Here is a 14,703-nt window from a genome sequence, read left to right on the forward strand (position 1 = left end):
GTATTTTAGTCAGAGAATATGATTGATATGATAACAAACCTTTAGGATTTGGATTTCTGAAAATATGGCCAAGTTTTGTAATGCGTAATGTTTGCTTGAGAGGAATGTGTATTCTATTATTGTTGAGTGTAGGTTTTATATAAATATCCTTAGGCAAACCTTTTAAAATTTTCCACGTTCTTTAGAATCATGTGCTGGGTCAATGACTTTGAGAGCTACATTTTAATATCTGTGAGACTTGAATTGTCATTTCCTCCATTTGGTTCTGTCAAAATTTTTGCTTTATATATATCAAGACTATGTAAATAACCACATGACCATCTTCATGAGCATACAATTTGTACAGTCACAGAGGGCCCCATACTTAGCAGGACCCATGATTGCTTTAATGTTCTGCAATAGCCATCTTGAAATTCTTAGAAAATTCTTAAAGTAGGTGTCTCACATTTTCATTTTGCACTATACCTGAAAATTATGCTTTTGGTCTTGTACGTTTATAACTTTCTTGGTTCTGTTACATTTTTGCTTCACATATTTCAAGACTATATATGAGGGGATAAATTTGGCTACTGCTTGCAATCTTCCAACTGTCTAGACACTCAATATCCAGCTGCTGTTTGATCCCATAAGACATTCAGCACTGTGATCCCTTCATTTTCTTCAGTCCATTGGCTCCTTATTGGGCATTAACTTTCCCTACATCGTCTGGATTCTGTTTGGTCTCCTGAGATGTTCCACTTAAAGATCTATGTTCCTTGATAGACCTGTATTTCTGGGTGCATCCTTCCAGAAAAATCTACGAGGAGGCAAGCATGACTTGTTTTTAATCTATCCTTATTTGCTCTAACAACGTCTAACACCTAGTGGCCATTTAACAGATATTTAGTACATTAATGTTGATTGTTATTGATCACATTCTCCTTGATGTTTCTCCAGATTTCCATAACACTACTTTTGCCATGTTCTTTAGGTTTAGGAATATCTTCATCTTTTTTTCTCTGGCATTACTTCTCAGTATACACATTAAATTTTAGGATTCCATGAGATTTTATTTTTGGTTCTCTTATTTTAAATTCTTCTTTCTCTCACCGATCATTCCCATGCATTTACTTATTGCTTATAATTCACTATATCCATTTATATATTCTTTTAAAAATGATACACAAATATTTAATTAAGTTTCAGAGCATTCTAGATCCCTGGTGAAACAATTCTCAAGTGTTTTCCACACCATCTGTCTGAGGGTTCTTGAGGAAAATTGAACCCTAGTTGTTTTGACTGTCACCAAAGATTGCCACAGGATTTATTGGTTCTCCCTTCTTCTCTTTCACATCTCCTTATTCCTTTGCAATGTGACCTGAAATCATATCTTAAATGAACTACTTTCATACACTGCTGTCTCAAAATCTGTTTTGTTTTTTTTTTTCTGAAACCAAAACTGAGAATAAGCACACAATACGTATTTATTGAATGAATGAATCAGTAACCAAATGAAGATATCTAAACATTTTAAAAATTGTATTACTGACACTTGAAGGTGTGACCTTAAGTTACCTTCTTGGTTTCCTCACTCATGACTGCACCCTGTATAATTACACTGAATGCACTGCTTCTTGAACCTAGAATGTCCTTTCATGGACATTATTTTGTCTAAAATGATCTTTCTCACATTTACTTCCTAGAAAATCCATTTGTGTCTTGAAAACCTAGATTGAATGTTACATTCAATGGTTATGTAGTGCTTTATACATGATAGATATTTAATAAGTGTTTTGAAAGATGAAAGAAACGTTTTATTGAAGCCTTCTTCAACTTCTCTCTAAGGAGTCATGTCAAATATTCTGAGGCCAGCTTAAGTTAAATATATGGTATTTTTGTAGGAAAAATCTGAATTAAAGCCAGGAAGTTATTTTGAAATTCTTTAAAAATGTGAAGCATTATTTGTATATTTAATTTAACACAGTGTTTTGAAATATAGTTAATTCAAAGAAGAGATATGGTCCCTATTCCCCACCAGATAACTTTGAAACCCATGGGCTGATCTCATTATGTCTGCCAAACTTAACCTGCCCTTGCTTTTGGTTGCCCGCTTTTTATTCTATTTTTTAAATATTTTCTACCCATGTAGCTGAAAGCACCATCATTGACTGCTGTAACTTAACCTTCCCTGGCTTTCTTATAGATAACATTTATGTGTATAAATATTATACTATGGAGATGGTAATATATTAATAATATATGGTATTATTACCATCACCATGGGGATTGTCACTTACATTGTTTCTCAGGAACTTGCGGCACCTCCAGTTCAGTTTAATCCAGCTAAGACCACCAACCTTTCAACTGGGCCGGAAGAAATGCCCGAGAGTTGACCTTTAAATATTGGAGGGCCAGAAACTTCATCCTCAGATCATGCTAAGGCCACCATTTTCTGAACACGTTTTGTTAAGAGGTAAATTCCTGCCGGGGGCAGTGGCTCAAGCCTGTAATCCCAGCACTTTGGGAGGCCGAGACGGGCGGATCAGGAGGTCAGGAGATCCAGACCATCCTGGCTAACACAGTGAAACCCCGTCTCTACTAAAAAATACAAAAAACTAGCCGGGCGAGGTGGCGGGCGCCTGCAGTCCCAGCTACTCGGGAGGCTGAGGCGGGAGAATGACGTAAACCCGGGAGGCGGAGCTTGCAGTGAGCTGAGATCCGGCCAGTGCACTCCAGCGTAGGCGGCAGAGCGAGACTCCGTCTGAAAAAAAAAGAAAAAAAGAAAAAGAGGTAAATTCCCCGATTAGGCTTGCACAGACCACTGATTGCTTTCTCCTACTGCCAAACACCTTTCTCCACACCTTAGACCACTCCGCTTCTCTAACCCGTACATAGTCTTAAGCCCTATCTTCAGGGAGGTAGGTTTGAGAGCTGTTCTTCCTCCTCCTCCTTGCTTGTGACTAACCCTTTTCTCTTTTGCAAAACCAACCATCAGTGATTGCTTTATTCATATGGGCACAATGAACCTGGTTAGTATCAGCTTTTATTAATTAAAAAATTAATAGAAGTTAAAGTTCAAGATATTGAACCAATATATGCAAGTATAAAATGAAAGTGATACCTTCTCTACTCTACCTAGTCCTACTTCCCAAAGGTAACTACCATTAGAAATTTAAGAGTCAGTTTCCTCTTAGAAAATCAATGTGTATGCCCAAATATATGTATCTATTTATATATTCTTTCACATTCCCCCCTCCCCGCAAAAGATCATACTCTATGTTCCAGGATTTTTCTTTTCCTCCTAAAATTAAGGTCTTAGATATATTTCCATATAAATACATACAACTCAACCTCAGCCTCATTATTTTTATGACTAATTTTATTATTCCATTTTATGTATATACTACAATTTAGTTTTAAGGTTTCTTACTGATGGACACCGCTTTATGTCTTTTAAAATATTATTACAAAAGTATGCAATAAATATCTTTATGCAGACATCCTGAAAAGATTTTGCCTGTATATCCTTGGTTTTAATCCTTGAAATAGGATATGTAGGTCAAAATGCATGTACATTTACAAAGTTTTGGTTAGCAGAGCTAAACACAGACACTTTTTTATTTTAGATACTTTAGATTTATGCTGAACAGGGGTTTAGAGGCACGTTGCACAGCCCTGCCAATTTTTCTCATAAGCTCTCTGATAATTTTTTCTAAATGTAGTAGTGTCCAAATGGATAGGCAGGCTGTTTGTTTTTTCCCTTATATCTCATCCATGCCATAAAACACTCCACTATGATTATTGTGAGTCTGCTTTCCTTATTCAGATTCACATCTCCTTTAGCTTAATGACAATTCACAGCTTTGGTAAACTTCACTTACCTCTCCACCAGAACTATAAGCCAAAAGATTTTAGAATTGGATGTTTCATGACTACATCCTGCTAGTCTATGTCAGAAATAACTTACATACGAGGCTGCAAATTATTTACTAAAGTTAAGTACAATGTATACAGCAAGTCTAAAGGAAATGATTCTAAAGCAAGTTTGACCCTGTTTCATTTCTGTGGACCTCTTATTAACTTAATATTGATCTCTCAGTCTCATAAAAGTCACAATGGAATTTTAAGTCATTTCATTTTATATTGTCATGCACAGTATATCATGATTAGATGGACGTTTTCAGTTCTAATTAGTTTATGTTCGGCTATTTTATTATTTCCTGGTGTTTTCCAAAATATTCCATGTTCTGCATAGCATCACTTCTTTCTCATATTCTTCCAATAATTTAGCAAATTATAAGTAACTATTGTAATAAGTTATGAATAAGACATTTTTTGAATGTAATTTTTCTTGTGAAAAGTCAGGTCATTCTAACGTTTTAGGGTTTTCCCCTTCTCATTATTCCTGGACTAAAATAAATAGAATAGTTCTGAATTTTGCCATATTACTTTTGATTTATCCTACTAATAAGTGTGCTAATTATACTAGAAAAGACAGTAATAGCCCTAAAAGTATTTTGTTACTATATACATGTAAATATATTATGTACTTTCCTAGGCAACAAAACTACCTTCATGGCAGCCAAATGTTGTAATCTTAATTTTATGACCTTTTACTTCTATCTTTTCTTTCATGTTATGTCCTACAATCCTGGCAATGTACACATAGTCATGGAAAATATTAATCTGTTCATAAAGAATCTCCTATGTTTGACCTCCCAAAAATATCAATATAGCTTTTCTGCTTAACTTATTTGTGAGGGAGGAAGCAGAATTTTTAGAATGTTTATTTCAAGCCCCCCTAATAATAAGAAAATTTAAAACCATATATTCTGTCATTCTATACTTTAGCTTTCTGCTATCGTATAATAATTCTGATCATTCAAATGACTTAAAACAACAGCCACTTTGTAATCTCTTCCAAGTCTGTGGGTTGACTGAACTCTGCTGGATGGTTCTTCTACTTCAAGTCATCTGGGGAAGCAAATGAGTTACAAGCTTAAAGATGGCTCCTTACTTGGTTTTCAGTTGGCTGGGTGCTCAGTGGAATCTTTCAACAGGAACACTTTGGTTCTCCTCATGGCATTACTGTGTGACTTGGGCTCCTTGTAGTTGTCAGTTGGGTTCCAAAAAGTGGAAAATGGGAATTTTCAGCTATCTAAAGGCGACTTGAAAGTCCCAAAACATGGTTTCCACTGTATTCAACTTGCCAAAGCAAATTTTAAGGCAGACCAGAGTCAAAGAAAGGAGAAACCAGCTGTACTACTTGACATCAAGAGTGGCATGCACATACAGGATGGGGAATAATTCTTGGAAGCTGTCACTGGAAACTAAGCACTACAGTCTACATTTATGGAGCTCTTAGAGAAAGGAAGAAGGAATGGGTAGGCAGAAGAAATACACAAGTAATAAGTTGTAAACTCGCTAATAATTTTAGAACCTAGTGGCCTGTATGATGAAACAAAATCATCTGGAAAGAATATTGAAATAAATACAAATATGTGTGGAAGAAAATAGTTCTCTAGAACAGCGGTCCCCACCCTTTCTGGCATCAAGGACTGGTTCTGTGGAAAACAATTATTCCATGGACATGGGGCAGGGGGCACAGGTGGTTTCAGGATGATTCAAGTGCATTAATTTATCATTAGATTCTCATAGGGAGTATGCAACCTAGATCTCTCGCATGTGCTGTTCACAATAGGATTTGAGCTCTTATGAGAATCTAATGCCACTGTTGATCTGACAGGAGGCAGAGCTCAGCTTTGCTCTCTGGTTGCCACTCACCTCCCTGTGAAGCCTGGTTCTTAACAGGCCAGAGACAGGTACTGGTCTGTGGCCCAGGAGCAGGGACACTCTGTTCTAGAGTACCTGCTCTCCACAGATACTCTTTCTGGACCATAGAGGAATTCACTTTTTGGTCTTAACCTACTCATTATTGTGTAACTTTTGAGAAAAGATAAATTTTTTGAGTTTTATGGTTAAAATTTCTATGATTTCAGGGTTTTGGTTCTATAGAATTATGTAACCATTTTGCTTTGTTGTATGAAATTAAGTGGGTATTTTGAAATTATTTTCCAACTTTCTAGTTTATTAATATAAGCATATTAAGGAAACCAGAGATTCAGTTTGGCTGAAATGAGTATTCAGTTAAGAACTTATAATAAAATGTCAACAGAGGAATGAATTTTTCATTAGTGAGTACTTTTAGAGCAGAAGAGATAGTAAAATCTATTAGAAAATGTTTAATGTCTTGTTTTACCCTCACTTCAATTGGGAAGAAATTAGTCTAAGGTTTAACTGTACTCATGGAAGGGCAATATTTCCAAATTGAGAAAACAAGGACTTCACTTGGGAATTATTTTGATTCGTGTTACTTCTGAGTTGGTTAAAAAACTAAAGAACACTAACATGGACATAGAGCTATTGGATCAGACTTACACAAATATAGAAAGAACATTTGACTAAGTGGTGTTTAAAAGCTTAGAAGAAAAGAGCAAACTAAACCCAGAGTAATCAGGCAAATGGAGATAATAAATTCCAGAGTAGATATCAATGAAACATAAAAAGTAGAGAAAATAAAAACAAAAGATAGTTCTCTAAGAAAATTTTAAAATTGATAAATTCTAGTCAGTCTGATCAGGAAGAAAAGAGGTAAGACCAAACATGTCGGTATCAAAAATAAGAGAGGTGACATTACTACAGATAATACAGATATTAAAATTATAATAAAGGCTTCCAGGTTTTGGTTTGGCAAGTGAGAAGCTTGGAAGTTGTCATTCCATCTCCAAAACAAGTAAAAGCTGAACAAACTGAAAATCAATAACTCTGCTTAGATTTGTCAGAGATTTGAAGTCACATGACAAACCATTGCCTCCCATATTGGAAAGAAACAGGCTGATACAGGCAGTCTCAAGTTATGTGAGCAGAAACCCACAAGCACAAGACTCTGAGGGAGTCAGTGCTGGAGTAGGAAGACCCAAACTTTAATTGACAAATTGCTGGAGGCTCATCATGAACAACTCTGTGATTTAAAATGTCCAGGGAGACCAGTTGTACTGAGAACTGAAATAAGTGCTCAGTCATCCCCATAATTTTGTGAATTCTGTCCCCAGGAGCTCTACTAGGTCTGAAAGTGAATATCAGAAAATATCCCCTTATACTTCCAGTGGAGCAGGAAAAAAAAAACAACAACAACAACAGCAAAACATTCAAAAAAGAAAGAAATCATTCTGAAATATATCAAAAGATTCTGTTCTTAACAAGGCCTGCCCTAGGATAAACTATTTTACTACAGCCTAACCTACCGGGGCTATATCAGAGCCTAATTTACCTGGGGAAAGGAAAACTCACAAAGTCAGCCCCTTCCAGCCACTCTATTCTACCTAAGGAAGAGGGGGAATGCTGAGAAATGCCTGCAAAATTCACAGTCCAGGGGTGCAGACTCACTAAAAGACTGAGACCTAATCATAGGGATATAGAATGCTTGCCTACCCACATCTTATCACTACATCACTAAAGGCCTATCTATTCACTATAGCTCCTTTTACCCAGTACATCCTGTCTGCAGAACAATTTCAACAGAACAATTATAAGGTATACTTAAAGGCAAAAAGCACAGTCTGAAGAGACTAAATTGTCTTTAAATGGCTCTGTGGGAGCATGGGGGACATTTGGGTAATGCTTGGAAAGAAGCTTGTGTAGGAACCTTGTCAGTGATGTCCATAGGATCTCAGAAAAATAAAGGTGACCAGTCTGAGTCACCACTCAGCTAATGAATCAGTAATTGATTCTCCAACAGGACTGTCAAAAGAATCCTCGAGAGGAATAGGTGGCTCTGGGAGTACAGTAGGTCCTCACTAGCATCATGGATAAGTTCTTAGAAATTGTCACTAGGTTGTAACTGCAACTGGATTATAACTGCAACTGCAACTTAGAGGAGAATCAATTACTGATTCATCAGTTGAGCACCAAAAGAAGAACCTGTGTGGTATGTAGGGGCCATGCTTTAAAAAATTGGGTATTTTTAAATGCTAGATTTATCTTCCACATGGCAAGATGTTCCCAATATTGGGCCATATGCTTGTGGAGTGCAATTGAAGGGGATGTTGGCTGAGAATAGACCTAGCATTTAATTTTTTATATAACTTCATTCTTTTAATTTCTTATATAACAAGTATTGAATATATAAGAGTTACATATTACATGTGCATGCATATATAACTGTGTTAAGAAATAAGTACAGTACCTGTTGTTTCCTGACTTTTTAATGATTGCCATTCTAACTGGTATGAGATGGTATCTCATTGTGGTTTTGATTTGCATTTCTCTGATGGCCACAGTTTCTTAATCCAGTCTGTCATTGATGGATATTTGGGTTGGTTCCAAGTCTTTGCTATTTTGAATAGTGCTGCAATAAACATATGTGTGCATGTGTCTTTATAGCAGCATGATTTATAATCCTTTGGGTATATACCCAGTAATGGGATAGCTGGGTCAAATGTTATTTCTAGTTCTAGATCCTTGAGGAATCACCACAGTCTTCCACAATGGTTGAACTAGTTTGCAGTCCCACCAACAGTGTAAAAGTGTTCCTATTTCTCCACATCCTTATGCAGCCATAAAAAAGAATGAGTTAATGTCCTTTGTAGGGACATGGATGCAGCTGGAAACCGTCATTCTCAGCAGACTATCGTAAGAACAGAAAACCAAACACCACATGTTCTCACTCATAGGTGGGAATTGAACAGTGAGAACACTTGGACACAGGAAGGGGAACATCACACACCAGGGCCTGTTATGGGGTGGGGGGAGTGGGGAGGGATAGCATTAGGAGATATACCTAATGTAAATGATGAGTTAATGGGTGCAGCACACCTTCATGGCACATGTATACATATGTAACAAACCTGCACGTTGTGCACATGTACCCTAGAACATAAAGTATAATAAAAAAAATTCCTGAAAAAAAAAATAAAGAAGTACAGTAAATCCTTACTTAACATCGTCAATAGGTTCTTGGAAACTGCGACTTTAAGCAAAATGACCTATAACAGGTCGTCAAATAATGCTGCTTCCTTCAATCTCATTTTGTTGTTGATGAGAACAAAAAAATGGTTTAATTATATGTTGTTTCACTTACAGTTGCAGTTGCTGAGAGCCTATCCGTGATGTTAAGTGAGGATTTACTGTACTGCTATCAAAGAGGGAAACATTTTAAATTGAATTTCTAAAATATTTTTTTCCTTTAAGCATGCTTGTTGGTCATTTTAACCTATAAATAGCAAGTTTTTTATTTCAGCTCTTGAAATGTGCTTTGGTTTTTACAAATAACGCAGTTGGTGAATAAAAAAATTATAACAGAGGCAAATTATTAATAATTTTATAACAATAAATCTGAAAACATGAAATGAACAAATTTCATGAATGATAAAATTAACAAATCCCTTTCCACAAGAAATATATAACTTGAATGACTCTATATCTATTAAGGAAATTGAGTTTATAATTGAAACTGTCCTAAATGAATTCTATAAACTACTTAAGGAAGAAGTAATAACTATTCTGCAAAACATCCTCCATAAAACGGAAAAGAGAAATATTTTCTAACTAATTTTATGAGGCCAACATTATCACAGTGCAAAACCAGACAAACGTATTATAGAAACATAAATCTGCAGGTCAATATCCCCCATACTTACACTAAATTATAAACAAACTTCAACTCAAATACAAAATTGAATAAGAAGGATAAAATATCATAACCAAGTGAGGCTGATCCTAAGAACTCGAATTGGTGTGTGTGTGTGTGTGTGTGTGTGTGTGTGTATATATATATATATATCTATAATATACTATATATATAATATATATATTCTTTTTTTTTTTTTTCTTTTGAGGAGGAGTCTCCCCTCTGTCGCCCAGGCTGGGAGTGCAGTGGCGTGATTGGCTCACTGCAAGCTCTGCCGTCCCGGGTTCACGCCATTCCCTGCCTCAGCCTCCCAGAGTATCTGGGATTACAGCGCCGCGCCACATGCCGGCTATTTCCTTCGTTTGTATTTTTAGTAAGATGTGATTTCCACCGTGTTAGCCAGGATGATCTCGATCTCCTGACCTCGTGATCCGCCTGCCTCAGCCTCCCAAATGCTGGGAATACAGGGCGTGAGCCACTGCGCCCGGCCAAGTTGGTTAACATTTTTTACAAGCAATGTAATTCACCAATAAAGTTTTAAAAAGAGGAAAAAATATGATTGTTTTAACAGATAAAGAAAACCACTGGATTAAGTCCAAATGATAAAGACTCATAAAAAACTGTCAGTAAACTAGGAAACAAATGAGTTAAGAGGTGGACGTTCCATGCCCATATGCTGCCCATGAATGTCAGGTATGACTTATGTATAAGACTGATAGAACTGTTTAAGTAAATACAATATCCTAAACGTGGTAAAAAGAGGTTTGTGGAAAACCTGCAGCTAATATTATATTTAACAGTGAAAGAATGAATATTTTACTCTTGAGATCATGAAGCAAAAAAGGCTACTCTCACCACTTTTACTCGACATTATTTTGGAACAAGTATAATAAAGTGTGACAGAAATAAAAGGCATCTAGATTTGAAAGGAAGAAGTTAAACTGTATTTTTCACAGATGAAGAATCACTTATGTAGAAAATCTAATGGAATCTACAGGAAAGCTACCAAATCTAAAAAGTAAGTTTAAAATGCAGCATATTAAAATAAGCAATTGTGTTTCTCCGTTTTATGCATTGCGTTTCTAGCAATGAACTACTGAAAGCAGAACTTTTTAAAAACAAAACAATTTCAAAGCACTGAACAATATAAAATTGGGATAAATCTGACATAAGACAAGCATGTCCTGTACACTCTGTACATCCATGTCCTGTACTATCAAACATCACTGGGGGACGTTAAAGAGGACTTAAATAAATGGTGGTATTAGTGGTTGTTTTGCATTTGAAGGCTCAATATAGTTAAAGGCTCAGTTCTTCCCAAAAAGATCCACAGACTCAACAAAGTCCCATTCTAAATCCTGGGAAATTTTGTTTTGGTTTGGTTTGGTTTTGTGCAAACTGACTAGCTGATTCTAAACTTCATATGGGAAGGCAAAGAACCTAGAATAACCACAACTTTGAAAAGATAAAGTGGAAGGACATACAATACTTGATTCAATATTCATTATAAGATAATCATGACATTATAGTTATTTGGCATGAAGGCAGATGTCAGTATAACAGAATAGACAGTTCAGAAATAGAGCCCATATTTGTTAAAAATATATGGACAAAATATTATATATAAAAATGCAAAGACAGTTCAATGGAAAAGGTCAGTCTTTAATACATGGTGCTAGAACAATTAAATATCCATGTGCAAAAAATAATATTTGATTCATCACGCACAATATAAAATTTGTTCAAAATTAATCACAGACCTGAATGTAAAACCTTAAAGAGTCTAAAAGAAAACAGGAGAAAATTTATGTGACTTTGGGTTAGACAAAAATTTCTTATATATCATACTAATTGCATAATGTGTAAAAGATAAAAACAATAAATTTAACGTTTAAATGAAACACTTTATTTTCGAAATCAATGGTAAGAGAATGACAAGACAAGCTCCAGATTTGAAAAAAGTATTTCTAAAGCATGTATCTAATGAATAACTTGTATCCATAATATGTGTAGGAATTTTAAGACCTAATAATAAGAAAAAATCCAAATAAAAAATGGAAAAAAGATTTGAATAAACAATTCAAAAAAGACATAGGGATAGCAAGTAAGTACATAAAAACTTGCCCCAATTGCTAATAATTCATTAGGGAAATGCAAATTAAAACCACAATGAGATCCCACTAAATACCTACTGAAATATCTATAATCTAAATGATTGACAATGCCATGTTTTGTCAAGGATATGGAAAAACTGTACCTCTCCTACACAGCTGGTGGGAATATAAAATGGCATGACCACTTCAAAAAATGCTTTTGAAGTTTCTTAAAAAGTTCAGTATACACCTGCTCTATGATCCAGTCATTCCACCCATAGGCATTCGCCCAAGATAATAAAGGCATAGGTTCATACAATGACTAGTACATAAATGTTCATACTAGCTTTATTTGTAATAGCCAAAGATTATAAACAATCCAAATGTCTATCAATAGTTGAATGGAGAAACAAAATGTAGTACACCGTGAAATAGAATGCTATTCAGCAATAATAAGAAATTCATTATTGATACACATAATAGCATGGATGGATCTCAAAAAATTATGCTAAGTGAAAGAAGCCAGATGAAAAAAGAGTACATAAAGTTTTATTTTAATTTGATGAAATTCTAGAAAATACAACTTAATTTTTTTGACAAAAAGCTGATCGGTGGTCGTCTAGGGACAGGGGCATGTTAGAGTTGGGCCGGAGGGGGAATTAAAAAGGTCTACAGGGAAACTTGCAGAGGTTATGGATGTGTTCATAATCTTGATTGTGATGACATACTTATACAGGGTGTATATGTCAAAACTTATTAAATTGTGCAACTTAAACATATATCGTTTATTATATGTGAACTGTGTCTTCCATAAAGCTGTTCATAAAAATTACAAAATTGACACTATTCAAAATAAATACACACAATAAAACTTTTTGTATCTATTAATTTAGCCATATGCAATTAAATTTTTTTATTCTCTATTTTGAATCAACAATATGCATTCATGGTTTTGATCTGCTATAGACTAAAAGAATCCAGAAAATTTTATTAAATCCACTCATTTTTGTCTGAAAATTATTTAAGGGTTGTCAGCTTGTAAGCTTTTACCCAAGAGTCTATTTTTTGAATCATCAATAATTCATAGTACTTAGTATAATCCTTTTCATAAGCCTTGAGACACAATTCTAGCCAATAGCTTTAAGAAGATCCTTGAGGCAAACATCAGATGAAAGCAGATGTATTTTATATATTTTATAATGAGACTGAAATATAGTTAATTTATTACTGCTGTCAGTAACAGGGTAATTGAAGAGAGTAAAATTTCTATGTGGGTACAATATGTAACTATTTCATAGTAGTTTGATCAGTATATCTCTTGGGGGTGAGGACATTTCTATGGATAACCAGAATTTAACAAATCACTACAAGTCTCCAAGGCTTTCCTATGGAGTATAGAAACTTAACCTAGGGAAATCTGAATGTGTCTTTTATTTTAAAATTTTCCTACGCAGTTTATACAATAGTTTGAAGCTAATTAAGAAACATGAGAAAGAATTCTAATATTCCTAGCATCACTCTTTTTATGGCAAATCATTGTGATTTTTTCCTGTGACTGCTGTGGTAAATCTGAAAAATGGTTTGAGGTGTGAAAGGTATACTAAAGTTTCGTTTTCCTTCGATCCAACCCTGGAGAGGCAAACTATAAAGAGTTGTCAGAGTGGATTTCGTCACTTCATTAGGTCAAGTTTACAAATGCCAGAGTAACAATATTATAGTTCAGTAAATTTTAAAATTAAACACGGAAGAAGAAAACACAATTGTACAGAATTTTAGCTCTTACGTAGGTAAGGAATTGTTTGTTTTAATTAACCATGAGAAAGTCAACAAAAAAGCAGTGAAGGTTTTCTGGTGAAATATGAAATCTCTGCTCTCTGACCTGATTACATAGAAAGTTGAAAATAAAATAACCTTTTACTATCCCTCATTAAAGCTTGCAAAACCAATTTATTCTTTTAACAAAGAGAAAGTCAAATTCTAGTTTTACATGATTATATTATTTGACATTTCAGGTTTATGAGTTCCCCTGAAAAATTATCTTACAAATGAGCCCTTAATATGGAAAGGATTTTGCTGAATTTTTAATATCTTTTATAGCATTTTTTCAGACTCAGCAAATACAAACTAAGAGCCATAGAGTCTCCTTTTCTCAAACTTTCTAAAGTTTGTGAAGTCTCTGGAAGTTTCTAAATATTTCCAAAGTTTTGTCTTTCAGTATGTTCTTTCATATGAAACAGACTGACAGTTTAGTCCGATACTATTACTACTCTCTTTTCTTTTCTTTTCTTTTTTTTTTTTTTTTTTATGGAAAAACCCTCTTGTTTATTTGATTAAACAAAAATAAAATAAGCTGCATAGGAACAATTTTAAAGTCCAAAGACACACCAATTTTGTTTTAAGGCTGTAGTAGCTGATACAGCATCTCCTTGCTACTTTCTCCAGCCTTCTCTGTGAACCACAGGGATACATTCAGAAGCCTGTTAGCTCACACAGGAGTTTCTGAATACTTTTCCATTGGTTCTTCACCTGCTCATTGCCTGTCATGCCTGCGGCCTGCAACAGTAACATTTAAGATTTAAAATGTGAAAGCCAAGAGGAGGGGGGGAAAAGCCAAAACCAACCAAAAACTCACTTTTGCCTAAAGATTTGGGGGGAAATCTTCATTTCCCCACCCATCTACTGAATTGATGGCATTCACATTACCACGGCAATGCCCATTTCAAAGCGGCAAACGGCAGTCAGCACCCCACCCCGGACAGGCTTGCAGTGTGGTTTCTGCAGCCAGGGGAGTTACTACGGTAGTGCATATTCCTTATATCCTGTCTGCCTTGGACAAATACAAATTAAGAGGTTTAACTTAGTCATTCTAACATAAGGCAACATGCCCAGGCTAATTCCCCCAATTCTGTGTTTACTTAAAAAAAAAAAAAAAAAAAAAAAAAA

The sequence above is a fragment of the Rhinopithecus bieti genome, unplaced genomic scaffold (assembly GCF_001698545.2).
Source record: "Rhinopithecus bieti isolate Rb0 unplaced genomic scaffold, ASM169854v2 scaffold_35900, whole genome shotgun sequence".
Taxonomy (NCBI): Eukaryota; Metazoa; Chordata; class Mammalia; order Primates; family Cercopithecidae; genus Rhinopithecus; species Rhinopithecus bieti.